The 19,304-nt window shown below is 40.4% G+C and overlaps 1 protein-coding gene and 1 pseudogene across 4 annotated transcripts in view; one reads left to right on the top strand and one right to left on the bottom strand.

The window, feature by feature from the left end:
• The window catches only part of DIP-lambda (Dpr-interacting protein lambda), a 398,199-nt gene that overhangs the window by 225,653 nt on the left and 153,242 nt on the right, over positions 1 to 19,304 (bottom strand). The gene's annotated exons all lie outside the window — the stretch shown is intronic.
• Positions 8,645 to 19,304, top strand: part of LOC135701491 (pineapple eye protein-like) — a 44,260-nt pseudogene continuing 33,600 nt past the window's right edge.

Below are 19,304 nucleotides of genomic sequence, written 5' to 3'. Positions count from 1 at the left end.
AAGTCATACATCTAACATAGTAGTAGTAGCAGTGTCGCATAATCTTATCACAATTGCTGCAAATAGTGCTGGAGGGGCCGGCAGGGCTGAATACGGATCAAAACTAACATAACTACTAACACTAAAATGATCCCGGAACTAACACTTATCCATTGCACTTTTAGTTATATATTAGTTTTATTTTTCTACTAAGTCATCTATGCTTCTTTCTATTGTTTGGATCAAGTACAACTAATACTAATCTGCCTTTATGTATGTTTTACTCCCTTTTAACCCATTATCTGTAAGAATGGCGAATCATATGACGTCAGACACGTACAAGCTGGAACTCAAAGAATTACTTCGAACAGGATGTCAAACAAATTCAGGACCAATCCAAATGAGACCAGAAACCAACAAGGCATCGGGGAGTTATATATTCTGGGAGAGGTATTTGATAAATAATCAAAAAGTGGTAAGTTAAAATCAGAGCCAAGGATCATGAGAGGTAATTGTCAATAATTCATTAATTAGTAGAAATCTCGATAACTTTTTCAAGGGAGCGTATCGGCTTTTGTAGGCGGTGCGTTTGGTCGTCGATTTGGCTTAACTGGTGGCTCGCCCACGCGGGATGGCACTATCATCAGATAGGGGAAATTTTCCTCTACCTGCTGGTGGTGTTGATAAGCGTGTGCGAGCTGCCGGTTGCGCCGGATCGACGATCGGATGCATTGTTTGCAGGAGCTGGTGCTTCCCTTTGAAAAAGTAATCGAGAAATAACCATATTATCCTGTAATTAATAATACTATTTTTATATATCAATGAAATTAGTCATGACAGAGTAACAGATGGGGAAGGACAATAGACACAAGTTGACACAAGTTAACACAATAAACAAGACAAGTGGGGGTTAATACACAAGACAAAATGACAAAACAAGTGACGACAGAAAACAAGACTGGGACAAAAATCAACCTTTTAAAAAAACAAGAATGCGCAATTATATTATCAAAACTATTTGAATCAGCACAAAAACAACAGTGACCAAACGGGCACCATAGCCTAGGAACGTCTGTGTGTTGATTTAAAATAGAGGCTCATAGAAGCAAAATTTATCAATAAAAGGGGTCCAGTGTAGAGTTTTAGCAAGTTGCTGCCACTGTGATTAAAAAAAAAAAAAAAAAAAAAAAAAAAAAAAAAAAACAAAAAAAAAAAAAAAAAAAATTAAGGTCAGTTTTATTATTTTATCGCTTATCGCATATTAGCTTATTGCGTGTTCTTAAACTTCTGATGATGATGTCTACTACTCATTGTAGCACGGAAACTAAGTCCGATAGTAGTGGGCGCTCCTCACTGTTTGATTTAATCAACCTTAATAACCTCTGATTGTCCTCAACATGTCACTGTATGACCAATAACGGGTTTGGTGGATTGATAGGTTAATTCACTCATACGCCTGCATGAGATGGTAGAGAATCTCCTTCCAGCCACATGATCATACAATTGGTCAAAAAACGAGCCGTCCGACACCCCAATGAGTGTGGAGAAGAGCCCGCCCTTTTTTCACGAGATGTTAACAACAGGGAGATGACAATTTCACTCTCCCCATTCAACCGGGTGCCCTCCTGAGTCCCTCCTGATCCCAGCATTGTTTTGTATATATGAGCAACAATGAACATTTAAAATTTAAAACGATCTCACCAACTTTCACTGTTTCTTCACTCTTCTGTCATATTTTCGTACCTATTTGTGAACTCGTTGTTCTTCTCTGCATCAATGCTAGTCGTTACAAGTCTCCCGAAAGTCTCCCATGTTATTTCTGATGTGTTCTACGATACTTCGACGTTCATTATCTTTGTATGAGGATCTTGAGTTCCTAGTTGCGTCTTATAAAACCGTAACACCAATACGAAAAATGTACAGTGTCTCCGGGTATTTTCTTAACTAACATTACTCAATTGTCGTATCGCATGTGCTCCATGTTGCGACTCTTCTTCCACTTTTACTTTATTGACTCCGTGGTACGGGAAAAGATATAGATGTATACATTATTAGCAAAGATGTGATATAACCACAACGGGATGGCCGTTCAGAATGGTTCAATGCATATAAAATGAGGGATCATTGAAATTTAACACAATTTAAAGTACTTTAATGCAACAATACATTTGTTCACTAACAATTGACACATTTTCAATATGTTATCTTAACGAATTTCTTGAAAAATTTACTTGTGTTTTATACAATTAGTATCAATGTTCCGTAATATCGTATATTCAAGTGATCTTCGCAAGCGCTACATTTCGTGAATTGCACTTCATCACTTACTCACACATGAAATCTGCCTCGATCAACCTGGCAGAACGCACCATAACCTTCAATGAACCTGTTCTCAACCTTCTAGATGAACTTACAGAGTTTTTAATTGAGAGCTTTCGATGCCTGTACCATTTTTGTACCAGTCACCTCCAACATGGTCTTGCTTTGAAGCTGCACCTTTACCGACTGAGTTAAGGGAGGCCACAAGCTTGTGACCCACCAATATTGAATGCAGGTGTTGTAACGCCAAAATTACCTTAACAATTCCAAAAGGGCTTAAAAACGCCAAATTTTGTGACACCCTTAAACAGAATGACTTTGAAATGGCATAAAAACTCAAAAATAAAATACCAAACAAGCAATACCAAATTTCTCTCAAACGATAAATCAATCCTAGAGTAGCACTGAGTAAATTTCCCGTTAATGGATTCCTGGTTTGTATGAGGTTTCTTTAGTTAATATATTTGTTTAGCATGTTTTTTAATTGTTTACCAGGAAATCGACAGGAAATCGGGGAACGAGATTTTCGGTGAAATTAGTGAAAAATTATTCCCAGGTTGTGACTGGTATTTCAATAAAAATAAACTGTATCCTTCGTTCCATGTTGTAAATTATAAATTAGCCATGAATAAAAATAGGACGAAATAGATCTAATCCATACGCCAAAAACTATGCCAGTAGCGAAACGACCCTGGCCTATTTACTATAAAAATAGAATGCCTCGCGAGTAACGTCACTCGACCTTGTGCAATTTCTCCCAAGGCCGAGTCCAGTGAAATCTTCATAAAAAGAAGAGATCGAGCCAGCTTGACTACCACCAAAATTTTTCGAGTAGAACCCCCTATCGCGAAGCAGCAAGAATTTTATTATTTATTATTATTCCTTGCGTGAGTCGCATCCCGTCGCGTCGCGTGTCGCGTCTACCCTGGCCGCGGCCTAAGAGAGCACACAAACCTAAAACGACGCTACACTGTACACAAACATCATCCTCTGATCGAATGAAACCTCAGACCATTCAAAACGAAACATCGAAATCACTTTTTCGAATGATAGCTGCAACCGGATGACGGTTTTTTTGAAATCAGATGATTTTCCTCTCGAATACAGGATGAAAAATTGTTTTGAGAAAGGATAGGGCCTTCAGTTTAAATGTATAATGCTCTCTGTAGAATGATGATCATACTAATGGAAATGCATATGGCATTGGTTCAGCCCCTTACGGTTCAATTTACTTTGATGCATTTTCGAAAAATTCAAATTCAGATTTTTTCGACGCATCATTTCAGATTGCAAGAAGCTTGCGTCATTCTTTTCTTTTTGCTATTTTACACAAAATGACGCGAGCTTTTTGCAATTTGAAATGATGCGTCGAAAAAAACTGCATTTGAATTTTTCGAAAATGCATCAAAGTAAATTGAACCTTAACGCAAATCATTCAAAACGATGATGTAAATAATTCTATTGAGCGTCATTTGTTGATCTGAGCTGGAACGAAGGTGGAAGCATAACCATCGCTATCAGAGCTGTTACGAACATAGGTAAAGGGTGAAAACCAATGTTTGGCTAATTCGTGGTGGAGGAAATTTCCTTTACCACGAAGAAATTTTGTATCCAGTCATATGGATGTTCATCATCTGACGACGAAGTCAACCATAAGAAAATCATCCGAAATTCGAATGCATATTGTTAAAGGGCTCGAGAATGCAATAATCATTCGAAGTATTGCGGATGTTTTAGTTCAGTGTACACGTCAAGTTCTCCTCATTAGCAGTTCCACTTGCTTTCCGCCAGAGGCGCAGCCACAGCAAAAGAGATACGCAAAATAAAAGTCAAATTCCGACCACGCGGAAAACAACAACAGAATTACGAAACGGACCCGAAAAAAACGTGAAGTGGCACTCGACAACCACACAACCCCGATAAGTGATGTGCTTGCGTATCGCTTTCCACCGGACAAGGGGACGGTTGCCGGGATATTTCACCCCGGGTATGCAGATGATGACGTTGGAAGTCTACGTAGCCGTCGGCCGGTCTAGATTCGATTCTTCGCACACACAAAATCTAGCCTATTACCAAATATATTATATTAACAATATGATCCACTCTTTCGCTTAGCTGGCGAGCCGAATTTCTAGCGATGAAAGCACCTCTGTGGCCAAAAAGACTACCAATGTATTTGTTTACCGTCACGAAGGGTAAACCAAATGAAAATTTGTTTAATATTTCAAATGAATGTATTTCAGCATTTTATTTTATTTGATGACAAACACTACGTTTAACTTTATAACTAACTATTTTACAAAACTATACAATAACGCGAACAAAACGAAACACTTCCACTGTAATCTGCGGTTCGGACGAAAGTCAAGCGAAACCGTGACCCTCAGATTAGGGAAGGCGACCTCGGCCGAACTCAACGGAAGTTCGATTTTCCCACGAACTTCTTTGAACTAGATCGGCAATGCGAGAGATTATTCTGATAGCTGGCCCTTCGTTCAAAGTCGGGTGTAGCCACAACTCTCCCTTTCCCAACTTTCCCGAAGATTTTACTGGACTCTTTTTTTTTTCCTTGATTTGTTTTCCGTCGATCTTGTTTTCCGTGCTGATCACCAATGCTACCGACGCCAGGGAGGCAGCTCCCACACCTGGACCCTACCTATCGCCCCATCAACTCATGAACCTGGAACCAACGGCTTTACTTCCCTTCCGAAGCAAGGCGTGATCAGAGATGTTATGCCTCAGAACATCCCGGCGGCGCCGCCTGGGATTGAACCCAGGCCTGCTGGGGTGAGAGGTAATCACGCTTACCACTACACCACCGGCGCCGCTATTTTTTTTACTGGACTCGGCCTTGGGATAAATTGCACAAGGTCGAGTGGCGTTACTCTCGAGGCATTCTATTTTTATAGTAAATCGGCCATTGTCGTTTCGCTACTGGCATAGTTTTTGGCGTATGGATTAGATCTATTTCGTCCTATTTTTATTTATGGCTATTTTAATATTTACAACATGGAGCGAAGGCTACACCTCAGACCGAAATCCTGACTGAAGAGTGACCTTAAATGAAAGTTACTATAAAACTCAACTCATGAAAAGTATTGAAAAAGAAAAAAGCTGCTCAAAATGATTAAACTGTAAGAAAAACATAAAACTCCAGGTCAACTTTTTAAATAAATTTAAAAACGCCTTAAATCACATAAACAACCTCACAACGCTAAAATGACTTTTAAAACGCCGTTAAAATAATGTTCAAAACAACTAAATATTCATTAAAGCAACAAAACATGACAAATTTCCACAGAATCACTAAACTAGCCAGCAATTACCGAAGTGTCATTAAAAAACCGAAATGGCCTAGAATAGAATGAAAACAGTCTTAAAATCTTTAAAACAGGCTGAGACTCTCATTACAATCTTGAATTATTCAAATGATCAAAACGATATCTAATAATAGCATTGACCAAAACAGCCAAAGATTACGACTTTTCAAGTTGGTTTTAAAGAGAAGGGGGACGTACATACATTTTGAAAATTCGGAAGCAGCTTTTTCATTTAAAACCGAAATTATATCAATGAAAATGTGGTCACTGTGTTTTGGTAGGCAAGAAGATTAACGTAGGCAAGTAGATTAACGTAATTTTGGTTTTGAACGAAAAAATCTTGATTGATTTTTTTTACGATTTGTTTTCAGTTTCGATGCCATTTTTGCATGCTAAAGTAAAAAGGGACCTTAAAATGCCAAATTAAAAAAAAAATACATTTACAAAAGGAAAAAAGCTCCTTTTAGATACCACCTACAACCCACTGTCCAACTTTCCACACCGCCGTCGTCGTTGTTGTCTTCGCCGCACGCGAGTATGATTCAATATTCCACACTCAATTTGCGATTATCATGCATGCATGCTTTTGCATACCCCACATAGCTACCGTACACCCTTGAATGGAACGGCGCCGGTTTTCCACGGCAGTGCCACGTTGAGGGTGGTGGTGGAATGCAAAAGCGATTGCTTTTTCGGATTTGCCGAACAATGCAGGCGATTTCACTCTTCGATATCTTTGCGCTTGGTGGAACCAACCCGAAGTTGAGCTGCAGCTGGTTCTGCTGCTATGTGATATGCAATACAGCCAACTGCTAGCAGAGATATGCAGACGCGGAGGGATACGATTCTGAAGATATGTGCATATTTGCTTGGAAATATTTCCGTTATGTGGGTGTACGAGCGTGTGTGTTCCGGTATGAGAGAAACAAAGATGATGCGCTGTGCTTCCGGTAGTTAAGCCAACTGCCGGAAAAAGTTGAGAAATTGAGATGCATTGAATCGTGGATCCAGCTTTCTGGTATTTGTAGCAATTTGTTTGGAGGATATGGTCATTGTGTGTGATTTTTTTTTTTTTCTTCTTTGCTATGACGCCTTCAAATGAAGCGCTTGTCCTTAATTTAATGCCCTTGAAAGCCGAGAAATTATTCATAAAAAAATCCTTGGCCAGACTGCGAATTGAACTCACTGACTCCGGTACGGTATATCGTGCCAGTATCGACTAGATCAGGCCTGCCCACGTGAGCCAAATCCAGATTGTGACATTGTGTTGTCTGACCCGCGGTACGCTTGGCAAAAGTACTCGAACCAGGCCTACGGATTGTTCTATCTAACTCATAAATCTCAATGTTTTAGCTTTTATTAAATTTGTTACAAGTTAGGTCGATGACACTTTTATGCGATGTTAGCTTTTTTAAAAAATGTTAAAACTCTTAGGGTTACCCAACAAACAATTTGAGCTGATAAAAAACTGAACAAGCTATTTTTTAGCTGCAGAAGCATATTTTTGCCTTTATAAGCTCTTATTCAGCTTACAATGTTTGTTGGGTATTTTCTTCTCCTGCGATATCAAAATTCAAAACACTACTAATCTTTGAATTCTTCCGAGTGTGCATTATCTCATATGTCTCCTCGATATACATTTTACACTTTCTAAATATTGAGGCCTCTCTACTGCTTATGTTGTTTGGTTATACGAACGAGTTCTAAACAAGGTTGCAAACACTCATTTCAGCTAAAACAATGTTTTTCTAAATTATGAAATAATTAGATGCCATGATCAAATTTTGAATTGGTAGGATACAGGAAGAGGTTGCAAAGAATGTGTTTGACATATTAAACCTGTTTATTTCACTTCATGAGAGTCACAATCAGCAATTTTTCACAAACTCACTCACTCACTCAGCGATCAGCAAATCGCTGATTGTGACTCATAGAAAGCAAAATTTACAGGTTTTATGTTTCCAACGCATACTTTGTAACCTCTTCTTGTAAGTTACAAGTAAAACATGCCATCATACCATCTTTTGGTTTTATTATTCCGAAAAACATTATTTTAGCTGAAATGAGTCTTTACAACCTTGGTTCTAAAGGGTGGAACAAGAAAAAAGTTGTTAACTTTTTTTTTTTTTTTTCTTTCCTTTATTTAACCTCGGTCTTTGTTTCGCAATCTAGTGCCAATCACCGACGGACATCGATTGCAATCCATTGAAGGCAATCGAATGTGCAGGAAGGCAGCTTCCACACCTGCGTAGGATATCGCACCCATTCAACACACATGGACCAGGATCAACGGTTTTACTTTCCGTGACCAGAGATTTGTATGCCTCAGAAAAATCCCACTGACTTTGGCTTGAACCCAGACCCATTGGGGTTAGAAAGCAGTCACGCTTACAACTACACCATTTTCGCCGGTTCACTTTAAAACTTAACAAATGTAGATTTTCGAAGGTGTGTGTCTACCAAGGGGTGCTGCACACACGTATTTTGTGCCAACTTTTTTCTCAGTGTGCCTCACGTGTGCCGCAGCTGTGCTGGCAGTGCCGAGAGTGTCATCAGAATGTTAATGGTTCTTCCCTAATCTGAAAGTTCACATGTTTTGTTTTGAATAAACAAAACCACAAGCAGTGGAATCCTATCTCAGATCCTAACTGTCGTGACTCTCGGTTCGTTGCTTCCATAAACACTATCGAAAAAGAACTACACAGAACCTAATAAGCAACGGCCTTGGCCACCGAATCGAAGCTTCAAGCAAGAACGTTCTCCGGGGGAGGCACTTTTAATTTCCAACAAGACAATAACTTCTACTGGATTGGAGTATGATGAGGACTCGGATGAAGCACAGGTGACGGTGGTAAGTAGACGAAGTGAGCGTGTATCATCAGAGGAAACTGGTCCAGATGCTCTTCAGATTCTGATGAACGCTTCCGGGAGAAGTTTCTCCCGAAAACCATCGACTCAGTCAAAGATGCGTCGCCAACGTTCTAATGGTAGGAAAGCAAACACCGGTAAAGATTCTACCTCCGAGCATGGTCCGAGTGATCATCAAAGGCGAACTCATCGATGTCAGTTACGATGAGGAACGAATCAAGGAAGTGAATGTCGGTTGGTAGATCAACGAAGTGGTGAAGCGTTACGGAATCAAACATGGTAAACGACCACTGATAAAACTACTACCGCCAGATGGTAGCCTTTGTATGGACACCGATCCCCTTACGAGCTTCTGTGCGGCTCGTATTCCATAATTAATTCGTACCTCATAGAGTACGAAAAGCTGCGTTCGGATCAGTTCTACGAGGATCATTGCACACATTGCGATGTTGAAATGCTTACCGAACTGCTCCAATCGCTCCCCACCTCAAATCGATCTACCAACGTCTTCAACGTTCCATTCACTTCCTCCTTCAGGTTCTCGCTCTCCCCACTAACCAACTTACTAATCACATTCCGAATCGGCATTATGACCAGTCCCTTCATGGTCATCTTTTCAATCAGCTTCCAGAACTATGCCGCCCTCTTCCCAACTTTGATCTAACTGTTTTGAAACACCAAAGCCTTCAACACCAGATCCTTGAACAGTTCGATCGTCATGAGTGGAGGTTCCCTGATCTCTAATTGTTCCGGTAGCGACTCCAGTACCATCCGAAAGAATTCCAGTATGACCCCCAGATAACAGTTGTACTTGGCAGTGGTCATCGCCTTGATGACCTCGCTAATCCTAATGTTTTGAAAATATGTGCGCTGCGAATAATCCATGGCAGAACTTCGCCAGAAATTCACGGTTGAAGTTATGAAATCATAAATTGGATTGTGTCAACAACAAATATTGCAACGATTAATATTTTGACACATGCACAAAGCAGTTTAGCAGTATAGTACAGTGTTGCCAGTAACTTTAAATATCATGAAAAATTCTAACCATGGGTGCCAATGAAAATGCCCAGATGTGCCCATCTGTATTTTTGGTACACTATCCGGAGTGATCAACCTCTTGGTGTCTACGAAATCTATTGCCATTTTTAGTATTGTAATTTTGCATTCAGTTTTTAAGATGGCTACCAAACAAGAGAACAAGAAAATTATTTGGTCGGGCAGGTGATTTGTACTGGTGAGCTGAAGAACTATTATCTTTATGACAGCTGGCATCATCATTCAGAATATTTACGTGAGCGAGTGTGTGAACAAATGCGTATTACTTTTTTATTGGAAACCACTAATGCCCTAAGCTGCATGGGCCTGATCTCGTATCTTGTCATTGCGGTAAAGTTACATGAAAATTGTATGAAACCAACAACGTTGCAAATGTAGCCAAAAACTAGAACCCGCCAAATTCATTATACTTCGGCAATTTTTCAAAATATTGAACAATTATCACGGGAAACCTCAAGGAGGATCAAGAATAAGTTGGTAATGTGAAAAAATCAGAAAAAAATGGCGTACATTGTCAATTTACTTAATTTAACAATACACTAAGGTTATGCAAAACTAAATAAAGAAGTCAAGTGAAGTTCCTCAATTTGTATTTGACAAAGCATATAGTGAACTCAACAATATCAGGGCTTAATGTGAGAGTAAGCTGCCAAAATAAAATAACATAGATGATTAATTTATTAACATTATTTTTCTACATTCTATAAAATCCACGAACCCCTCATTTGATCTGTCAAACTTTCATAGCGAATCAAAACAAACATAGTTTAGTACTAGAATTTCGACTAGAATGGGGTACGCTTATAGATGTACTTGGGACCAATAGGCTAGTAGTGACCCAATTTAAAATCGTTAGTCTCCACCGGTTGGTTATACCATAGAGGTAACTCTAAGAGCAGAAGATCCCGAAGAAACGTGCTCAAATTTTTGCTCAGCTCTGGTACTCTCTTCGGTCCCAAGCTAATCGATGCACCCCTCAAAACATAGGAAAATCCACGAACCCCTCATTTTATCTGTCAAACTTTCATAGCGAATCAAAACAAACGCTAACTTTAAAGAACCCTATAATGGGTAAAAAGAACCATTTTGAAGAAAAGTGATTAACTCAATACGATTCACAACGTTGCCCATACTACGGAACAGTACTCTGATGTGGAGTGGACTAGCGAACAATTGAGTGTTTTAAACAGAAAATGTCCCTAAAGTCTTTGGTGAAACGAAAAATGAAACCAAGTTGAGAAGAGCGAAAACATAAGCCATATGGTCCTTGAAGGTGAGTTGTGAATCAAGTATGACACCTAAGTCTTTTATGGTACACTCTCTTAATATTTCCTCCTGGAGGGTGTAAGCATAACAGATAAGTATTTTTTTTTCCTGGAATACGTTATAATGGCACATTATCATTAGCATTTAATTCCATCCTGTTCTTGTCACACCTAACAGCAACAACGTCCAGCAGCTGCTGAAGAAACAATGTGAGGCGACCTTTGATGATAAATTATAGTTTGAAATCGTCAGCATACGGCAACATTAGGCAACGGATACAAAAGTGAACGTCATTCAGATACAATAAAAATATGAACGGTCCCAGATGACTGCCTTGAGGAACACCAGAAGAAACAGCGAACGGTAGAGAAATATGATCTCGTATTTTCACTGACATATGTCGACCGGTGAGGTATGAGCGAAGCTAATCGAGAAAGGAACCGTGAAAGCCAAGTCGCTCTAGTTTGGTCACTGTAATCTCGTGATTGATTTTTTCAAAAGCAGTGGAAAGATTGATGTAAATAGCATCCACTTGATGACCTCTTTCCATCTCGCGTGTGTACTGAACGAGATTTGTAGCGGTTGACCTCTTCGGCATAAATCCGTGTTGTTCGCTCGCGATGTAACCAGAGCATATGTGTTTTAAATAATGTACACACTTAGAAATAACTAATTTTACACAGGACGGAATCCATTTTTGACATAAAGGATGAGACGTAAACAAACATGTCATGTAAAATTAAGTGCTCCGAGACAGAAAAGTTGCTTAGTTGACAAAAAGTACGTTTGATTGAGCTGAATTTCGCGTCTGTTATGACTCAATTTTATGTCAAAATTGACGCTTGTGTATGTCAGTCTCAGAGCACTAAATTTGCATACATTTTTCTAAGCGTATAGCACCAATAGTTAAAAAAGTTTTGAGCCTTCACATACAGCAGCGATGCCATGGTTGTTGGACACCGACTGCTTATTGCGTTTTTTGAAGACAGGAAAAACAAAAGAATCCTTCCAGCGGTCGGAAAGATCCCAGAATCCAAAGAGAAGATGCACACTTAGAAAAATTCATGTAAATTAAGGTGTTCTGAGACTGACATATACGAGCGTCAATTTTGACATAGAGTTGAGTCATAATAGAGGCGAAATATTGTTCAATCAAACGTACTTTTCGTCGAGCAACGAACTTTTCAGTCTTGGAGCACTTAATATTACATGATATGTATGTTTACGTCTCATCTTTTATGTCAAAGATGGATTCCGTAACGTGTCAAATTAGTGATTTCTAAGTGTGTGGATGCTAAAGGTGCGGCAAGCACTCCAATTTAGTTCTTAATAACCGCGGAAGGGATTCCGTCAAGGCCAGTGCTGAAAGAATTTTTCAACCCAAGGCCTGCTTACGAACATCATTAGGCGAGATAGGCGGATGCGGTCCATCTGCAGAAAGTACGGGAACCTCGCTTACGGCGGTCCCCAATCCACTGCTAGTGGTCCATTTCAAGACTTCAGATAGTTCGAGCTGTTGAACGGCATTGTGAAGTGCAAATACAATTTTCCTCTTACATTTTTTTTTATATCTTTATTAAGGAGACTTTCAGCCTTGGGCTGGTTCGTCTCCGTCTCCTTCGTCTCCGTCCTGTTATCCTGGGACATCTGCTGGTTCCAGAATTAGCTCCCCAATGGCATTGTTTTGTGTAAAAATGGGATTTCAGCCTACTACAGGTTCCCCTCAGGGCATTCCAGTAACTCCGGAAAGGTCAATGTCGTCAATGATCCACTTCAATTCTATAGAAAGCATATTCATGAAAATCCATGAAGAAAGAGCTGTCGCACGGCATGTTTTTGGGTAAAAACGCAATTGTCCCCTGTACAGGATCCCCCAGGGGTATCCAGTGGTTCCGAGAGCGTCCAATGTGGTCAATAATCCACTTCAATTCTACAGAAAGCATATTCATGAAAATACATGAAGAAAGAGCTGTCGCACGGCATATTTTTGAGTAAAAACGCAATTGTCCCCTGCTACAGGTTCCCCCGGGGGTATCCAGTGGTTCCGAGAGCAGCCAATGTGGTCAATGATCCACTTCAATTCTATAGAAAGCATATTCATGAAAATCCATGAAGAAAGAGCTGTCGCACGGCATGTTTTGGTGTAAAAATGCAATTGTCCCCTGCTCCAGGTTCCCCCGGGGGCATACTGGATGTTCCGAGAGGGGCCAATGTGGTCAATGATGCATTTAAAGTTTATCGAAAGTCTATTGACGAGAAACCATGAAGAAAGAGCTGTCGCACGGCATGTTTTGAGTGATTAAATGATCTGCCCGCATTCAGAACCCTCCACCAGAACCGATTCCAGGGAAATGGCCATATCTCGGTTGATTATAAGCCGATTTTAGTTCTTGGCACATGATTCGCTTTAGAAATGGTTCTTCTTTTGTTGTTTTTTTCCAAAATGTATATATATTTAACCAGCATCATATATAAAATTTCAACAACAATTTAGCAAGTTAGACAAGCCCTCCGGAAACTCGGAATATCTCCGGTATCCAGTGACCAGTATTATTTTCATGGCTACACCGTAGAACAATACTAGGTTTCCAATCAGATGCTCTTGGAAGATTTAAAATCGGATCATTTTTGACGAAGTTACAACACTCCAAAGTTGACCAAAAATTTGCCTATCCTAGTTATTTTGAGTAACCCCTGTAAGTGTAATGATCAAGGAATCAAAAATATCTCCAACTGACAATATAACAAGCGATCATCGAACCGAATAATAACGCTATGTCAGAAGTAAGCAATAATGATATAATCTTCTTCGTTCTTTTTCATGACAAGCGTGCGACACAACTCACTCGGGGCGGTAGAAGGAAACGAGCAAATTGTTGGCAAGCTGCTTCACGAAGTAAAGCCGAAGATGATACACGTGTGTTAATGGGAATTTTTTTGTTATGGCTTTTCTCGATTCATATCAAGCTTTGTCCTCATCCTCATCATTGCAACAAAGCAGGCAAGCAATATATCATTATCCTTCTACCACTCGGATTGAGCTATGTTAAAGTGCGAGTTTGTCGTGGTAGTCGTAGCAACCGTTTTGTCTGTATCGTTGGTTGCTTTATGTGTTTGGATTCGCTGGTAATGATAACTACAGCGGTGAATGGTGTCTACAACGTTTAACTAGCTGTTGGGGTGCCTCTTGAACCGAGCAATTAGAGGCGAGTTAACGGCTAAGGATACATAGATCAAGCAGTCTATGATTTTCATTGAAGATCCCGTTCCGTTACAGAAGATCAGTAGTATTTAAGCAATCTAGTAGATATGCTACTAGAGTTGTAGTATATGAGCCATTAGAGCGAGAATGAAAGAACCTTGCTTCATTCGATGACCAGTTGACTGAAGCAAGATTGAGTTGTCTCATCCATAAGAGCATGTAGAGGAATAAATTTTCATCAGCATTTTTCTCAACTTGCTGGTTTTCCAGATGGGCCTGATATGCTTTTAAGGGCAGTAAACTTATGTCCGGTACTGCCGGCAATGACCGAGCCCTGAGAATCTTCTATGCGAATAAATCATGTTAGATTCCAGTCTGGGATTCTGCCTGACTGGCCGGTCTTTATTTAAACAAAAGCAACAGATTAACTTTGCTTGAAATACCATTGGTTATCCATCTAAGATATTTCTATCAACGCGCGTTTTTACATTAAAACCATTATAACTTTTTAGATAATTTTGAATTTTGATTTTTAGTGGCAATTGTTTAGGATAAGAGCGGAGTACATTCAAAACAATCTTCCTTTGATATCCATCCTGTCCATCCTAGGTGATTTCCGCCAACGGAAATAAGATACGTTACACAATTGACCAAACGGCCTAAGAACCAGGCCTGGCAAATATAATTTTGAATTAAAGATCTCACGCGATTTTCACAAAAAGTTGCTCTGTCACTATCATCGGATGAAAAGATGCTCTGTCAGCGGTTCATGGCATTTTGAGCAACTTTCTTATCTGAACCACTTTTAGTGAAGTAACAGGGTGAAACAGTTGTAGTGATTGGGTTTGAATAATAATAACAACCACTTGATCAAAAGCAGAAAGTTGTAATATAAAGGCTCGGTGACCTGGTAGTGACCATTTTGGTTTCTGGGGAGCAGATCGTGGATTCAATCCAAGGCGTTTTTTGCTCAGTGATCGCTTACTTTTTCAACATGAACACATTTCTTCAGGTCTGCGTTTGGTTTACCACAACGAACCCAGCTGCAGCTCATCCCATTCATTCAACATTCTAGTGAATTCGCAGAATATTTTTCGGAATTTTAATCACATTCATACCCGTTCTCGCTGATATTGTCTATTGTTAAATATGAGCTCACCTGTTGTTACAGATGCAGGATAAATGCGTCTTTGTTGGTACTCTGTATAATTTCAGCGTATCTGGCATTAACGACGTAGCAACTGTGGGCGGTCAACCATACTCATGGCCCACTTTTAGCGAAGAAATAAGTCAAAGAAATAATTTTAAATAAATCAATCATTGTCGCCTAATTAAGAATTATTATTGATGTGTAACAAGAGTCAAAGTCCATCGCAGGGGGATTATTTTTGGAAGCCACACACGAAACGTCCGCAATCGTCTGGTGGCATTTAGCAACAATTCAATAACCACGGTTAGCCGTGAGCTTCATCCTGTCCGTGCATATGTCCATCCGGTCCCGATGTATCGATTCGCTTAGTATCGAAACCAAACCTCTACCGTCAGCTATTGGTCGGTACGGTGGAAGCCCACTTAAAATGCCACACAACAGCATCCCATTCGTATCCGGGAATGAAATATTATTACCTCTTCAATATACCGGCAACCCCTAAAGCACCACCATTAGCGTCGGGTCGCGACCGGATGTGTCACAGAGGCTGGGAATCGGGCATTGAGAATAAAACAGACTGGGCGGAAGAAGGGATAAAAGTTTATTATATTTTATGTAGTGCTGCTGCCCATTATTATTACATCGATGATGGATTCGGATTGGATTAAGTCGGAAGTAGGTGGGCTTGTGGGGATGAGAAACAGAGGATGCCTGGGAAAAAGTGTTTGAAAGAAGATGTAAGGAGTGGCACATTTATACGAGACCGGTTGCGCTGCTAGTTACGAATCGTAAAATTCGTTTTCCCTTTTACTGGTGCCGTGCCTTGAAACGGTATCTTCGTCTAGGACAGGGTATGGAAACTTTTCGAATTATACATGTGTTTATGAAATTGCAGAATATTTGGACTTTTAGGAATATTAAAATCAAATTTTAGATCTATTGACTAAAACCCAGTCGGATGAAACGTTATGTCTTCTTTGTAAAGAAATTCAGATTGATTTGAATAAATAAGACTTATGCCAAATTGGGAGCCGGTGCGGCACTCCCTTCCATTCTTCAGTATAACTCCGGCCAGAGCTCTTGCGAAAACGTCACTTGTCCTCCACCCATTGCGCCGTGTCCGGAATATGAAACCAAACCGTGCTGTCCGGAGCGTTATAATGGAGTTTGTCGATCGCTTTTATACGGCTTGTTACTTACTTTCGGATGGGTACTATTTCCTGACCCCATAAGGATCCATAAGCTTGCTCTTTTATCCCATTTCTCGGCAGCTTGCCAACACCCGCTTCCGAGCATATATTTTTATTCCGTCCGGACGCAGATCCACACACATATCCACATCCACCTCACGGAGTAGAAGGGTAAGTAATAATATACAGCGCTTTTCCGCAGCGTGCTTGAAATTTGCTGACACAGTGGATGCAGCTCGGTAATTTGGGGCTGATTGCGTGTTCGATCAGTTAGTAGCACTTCACTCTCTGGCTGAGAGGCGTAAATTTTACGATCGACATACCGGGAAAAAAATGTCCAACTTTGATATTGCTCGCGCTTGAGTTACGAGTTGCTGTGGTTAAGTGGGCATCATAAACGGAAAATGGGATAAATTGGTATGCTTTCGATTTTTGTTTTGCGTGGAAAATATATCATGTTGCAAAATTGTTTGGAGTTCATGAATCATAATGATGACTGATCACGTGAATTGCAATCGTACTTGTTTTAACCCTCCGTTTATATTTTTTTTTTTATAATAATTCGTTTATTTTTCCAGGCTCATTTGCTGTAGCTTTGCGGAGCCGATATTCATTGTTTAGATAACAAAATTACTTAAAACTAACGTTAGTAAAGCGGGGGCCGATTACTCGCGGCTATCTCGAGGTTAGGGGTAACAAATTGTAACAAATGGATGGCAGGGTAGGGATTGTGAACACAAGGTTTGGAGAGCAATGTGCTCTTGATCTCGAACTAGGCGACACTCTGATGAAAAAGACAAACATGGGGGTACACCGATGGGTAGCTAACAACTTGGGAAAACACAAGATGACACTAACTTCTAAATCCTCAAATCTATCCGTTTCAAAAACACATAAATTAAATTCAAATAGTCAAGGTCTCGGGTCGCCAAGACATCTCTAACGGGTATCGCGGGTTGTTTTCCTCGGGCCCTGAGGGATGTGGATAACTCAGATCTGGCAACACGGTGTAAGGTACACGACCAAACAACATGCTCGATATCGTGATAACCACTGCCACACGCACATAAATTGCTGCCTGAGAGCCCAATTCGATAGAAGTGCGAGTCTAACGAGCAGTGATTGGACATAAGCCTTGATATAACGCGTATAAAGTCGCGGCTCATGTCCAACCCTTTGAACCATGGTTTGTTCGACACCTGTGGGAGAATAGAATGTAACCATCTTCCCAATTCACCATCATTCCATTTTTGTTGCCAACTGATGAGGACTTGCTGACGAGCAATGGAGAAAAATTCGTTGAAGGCGATTTGTCGCTCAAAAATATCGCCTTCCATAGCGCCCACCTTAGCCAATGAGTCCGCTTTCTCATTACCCGGAATTGAGCAATGAGATGGGACCCAAGCTAAGGTGATAGTATAGGAGCAGTTAGATAAAGCACTCAGTTTAGATCGTATTTCAGGCAGGAAATACGAGGAGTGCTTCATCGGCCTCATTGAACGAATAGCCTCCAATGAGCTAAGACTATCCGTAAAAATGAAATAATGGTCAGAAGGTAGTGAGGCAATTCGCTCTACTGCGTAAAATATAGCTGCGAGTTCCGCAACGTATACGGAGCATGGTTTCTGCAGTTTATAGGAGGCGCTATGAAATTGATTAAATACACCAAATCCAGTGGAAGCATTTATGGTTGACCCATCTGTGAAAAATCTTTTATCGTTACTTACATGGTGGTACTTGATTGCAAAAATTGAGGGAACAACCATCGACCGATGGTGATCTGGTATTCCATGGATTTCTTGCATCATGGTCAGATCAAAATTTACAGAGGAACTATAGAAGGCTTGGAAGCAATCACGATTGGAGATTAATGAAGAAGGACCAACCTCCAGCGTCATGTACTCATAGTACAAACTCATGAATCTTGTTTGAGGATTTTGGTCGAGCAGCTTCTCAAAGTGTTCTATTACCAAAGGATTCAATACTTCACAACGGATAAGGAACCGGAAAGACAGCTCAGCGAAACGATCTGTCAGTGGGAGAACACCCGCGAGTACTTCGAGGCTCATCGTATGCGTCGAGTGCATACAGCCAAGCGCGATTCGGAGGCAACGGTATTGAACTCGTTGCAGCTTCAAGATATGTGTTTTCGCCGCGGATTGAAAGCAGAAGCTACCGTACTCTAGAACCGACAAGATGGTTGTTCGATACAACCTGATAAGATCTTCCGGGTGTGCTCCCCACCAAGTTCCGGTAATTGTACGAAGAAAATTGATTCTTTGTTGGCATTTTTGTTTTAGATACGCAATATGTTTTCCCCATGTGCATTTGGAATCGAACCAGACACCTAAATACTTGAAAGATATACTTTGAGTGATTGTTCTACCCTTTAGTTGAAGCTGTAACTGTGCAGGATGATGCTTCCTAGAAAAAACAACCAACTCAGTTTTCTCCGGAGAGAATTCGATACCCAGCTTCATAGCCCAAGTAGACAAATTGTCTAAGGTATCTTGCAATGGTCCTTGCAGGTCCGGTGCACTTGGCCCTATAACGGACACAACGCCGTCATCTGCAAGCTGCCTTAGCGAGCAATTTTCATCAAGACAACCATCAATGTCTTTAACGTAAAAATTATAAAGAAGGGGGCTTAAACATGAGCCCTGGGGGAGACCCATGTAACTAATTCGTGAAGTTGTTGAGTTTCCATGAGAAAAGCTCATATATTTCTCAGACAACAAGTTGCTCAAATAGTTGTTCATAATTGGTGAAAGCCCACTATCGTGGAGTTTATCCGAAAGGACATCGATACAAACAGAATCAAAAGCCCCCTTAATGTCCAAGAAAACTGAACCCATTTGCTGTTTTTGCGCATAGGCCAGTTGAATTTCAGTTTAAAGCAACGCAAGACAGTCGCTCGTTCCTTTGCCTCTCCGAAATCCAAATTGCGTATC

Source organism: Ochlerotatus camptorhynchus, unplaced genomic scaffold, assembly GCF_037179485.1.
Source record: "Ochlerotatus camptorhynchus isolate MF236.1 unplaced genomic scaffold, CSIRO-AGI_Acam_v1.1 ptg000165l, whole genome shotgun sequence".
Taxonomy (NCBI): Eukaryota; Metazoa; Arthropoda; class Insecta; order Diptera; family Culicidae; genus Ochlerotatus; species Ochlerotatus camptorhynchus.
This window is presented reverse-complemented; position numbering and strand designations above follow the sequence as displayed.